Source organism: Cebus imitator, unplaced genomic scaffold, assembly GCF_001604975.1.
Source record: "Cebus imitator isolate Cc_AM_T3 unplaced genomic scaffold, Cebus_imitator-1.0 Scaffold463, whole genome shotgun sequence".
In the NCBI taxonomy this organism is placed as follows: domain Eukaryota; kingdom Metazoa; phylum Chordata; class Mammalia; order Primates; family Cebidae; genus Cebus; species Cebus imitator.
This window is the reverse complement of record NW_016107778.1, coordinates 175,109-177,671: the sequence shown is the minus strand read 5'-3', so window position 1 is coordinate 177,671 and position 2,563 is coordinate 175,109. Positions and strand designations below refer to the sequence as shown.

General features: G+C 36.8%; 1 pseudogene across 1 annotated transcript in view; it reads left to right on the top strand.

Annotated features, from left to right (window-relative positions):
• The window catches only part of LOC119468638, a 1,477-nt pseudogene extending 560 nt beyond the window's left edge, over positions 1–917 (top strand). Inside the window, exon 1 of the transcript XR_005197369.1 lies at positions 1–917. This exon is cut by the window's left edge and continues 560 nt beyond it. The product of XR_005197369.1 is annotated as a ubiquitin-conjugating enzyme E2 D3-like (transcript).
• Positions 918–2,563: the final 1,646 nt, after the last annotated feature.

Below are 2,563 nucleotides of genomic sequence, written 5' to 3'. Positions count from 1 at the left end.
ATCCAAACCCAGATGACCCCCTAGTGCCAGAGATTGCACAGATAAGTACGACAGAATATCTCGGGAATGGATTCAGAAGTATGCCATGTGATGCTACCTTAAAGTCAGAATAACTTGCATTATAGCTGGAATAAACGTTAAATTACTCTTCCTTTTTTGATTTTCTTATCCGGCTGCTCCCCTATCAGACTTCATCTTTTTTAATTTTGTTTTTTGTTTACCTCCCTCCATTCATTCACATGCTTATCTGAGAAGACTTAAGTTCTTCTAGCTTTGGACAATAACTGCTTTTAGAAACTGTAAAGTAGTTACAACAGAACAGTTGCCCAAGACTCAGAATTTTTTAAAACATGGAGCATGTGTATTGTGTGGCCAATATCTTCACTCTAACTTGGTTATGAGACTAAAACCATTCCTCACTGCTCTAACATGCTGAAGAAATCATCCTGAGGGGGAGGGAGATGGATGCTCAATTGTCACATCAAAGGGAACAGCATTATTCTAGCAGCATCCATTCTTGTTTAAGCCTTCCACTGTTAGAGATTTGAGGTTACATGATATACTTTATGCTCATAACTGATGTGGCTGGAGAATTGGTATTGAATTTATATCATCAGCAGAACAGAGAATGTGATGTATTTTATGCATGTCAATAAAGGAATGACCTGTTCTTGTTCTACAGAGAATGGAAATTGGAAGTCAGACACCCTTTGTATTCCAAAATAGGGTCTCAAACATTTTGTAATTTTCATTTAAATTGTTAGGAGGCTTGGAGCTATTAGTTAATCTGTCTTCCAGTACACTGTTTAATATGGCACTGAATAAATGATGCAAGTTGTCAATGGATGAGTGATCAACTAATAGCTCTGCTAGTAATTGATTTATTTTTCTTCAATAAAGTTGCATAAACCAATGAGTTAGCTGCCTGGGTTAATCAGTATGGGAAACAATCTTTTGTAAATGCAAAGCTGTTTTTTGTATAAACTTGGGATTTGCTTCATTGTTTGACATCAAATGATGATGTAAAGTTCAAAAGAGTGAATATTTTGCCATGTTCAGTTAAAGTGCACAGTCTGTTACAGGTTGACACATTGCTTGACTTGATTTATGCAGAATTAATAAGCTATTTGGATAGTGTAGCTTTAATGTGCTGCACATGATACTGGCAGCCCTAGAGTTCATAGATGGACTTTTGAGACCCAGCAGTTTTGAAATGTGTTTGTGGAGTTTAAGAAATTTATTTTCCAGCTGCAGCGCCTGTCTAACTGAAATTTCTCTTCACCTTGGACACTTGACAGCTGAAAAAAACCATAATATGGGAGTAATAATGGGTCAAAATTTACAAAATAAAGTACTGTTTTGGTGTGGGGGGGAAAAAAATAATCCTTTGGATAAATACCCAGTAATGGGATTGCTGGGTCAAATGGAATTTCTATTTTTAGATCCTTGAGGAATCGCCACAGTCTTCCACAATGGCTGAACTAATTTAAACTCCCACCAACTGTGTAAAAGCTTTCCTACTTCTCCACATCGTTTCCAGCATCTGTTGTCTCCGGGTTTTTTAATGATCGCCATTCTAACTGACATGAGATGATATCTCAATGTGGTTTTGATTTGCATTTCTCTAATGACCAGTGATGATGAGTATTTTTTCATATGTTTGTTGACCTCATAAATGTCTTCTTTTGTAAAGTGTCTGTTCATATCCTTTGCCCACTTTTGAATGGGTTTGTTTTTTTCTTGTAAACCTGCTTTAGGTCTTTGTAGAGTCTGGATATTTATTAGCCCTTTCTCAGATGGGTAGACTGCAAAAATTTTTTCCCATTCTATTGGTTGCTGGTTCACTCTAATGATTGTTTCTTTTGTTGTACAGAAGCTCTGGAGTTTAATTAGATCCCATTTGTTTATTTTGGCTTTTGTTGCCAATGCTTTTGGTGTTTTAGTCATGAAGTCCTTGCCTATGCCTGTGTCCTGGATGGTTTTGCCAAGGTTTTCTTCTAGGGATTTTATGGTGTTAGGTCTTATGTTTAAATCTTTAATCCATCTGGAGTTAATTTTTGTATAAGGTGTAAGGAAGGGGTCCAGTTTTTGCTTTCTGCACATTGCTAGCCAGTTTTCCCAACACCATTTATTAAACAGGGGATCCTTTCCCCATTGCTTGTTTTTGTCAGATTTGTGAAAGATTAGATGGTTGTAGATTTGTGGTGTTGCTCCCAAGGCCTCTGTTCTGCTCCATTGGTCTATATCTCTGTTTTGGTACCAGTACCATGCTGTTTTGATTATTGTTGCCTTGTAGTATAGTTTGAAATCTGGCAGTGTGATGCCTCCAGCTTTGTTCTTTTTGCTTAGGATTGTCTATGCAGGCTCTTTTTTGGTTCCACATGAAGTTTAAGGTGTTTTTTTTCCAGTTCTGTGAAGAAGGTCACTGATAGTTTGATGGGGACAGCATTGAATCTATAAATTAATTTTGGGCAGTATGGCCATTTTCATGATATTGATTATTTCTAACCATTAACATGGAACATTTTTCCATCTATTTGTGTTTTCTCTTATTTACTTGAGC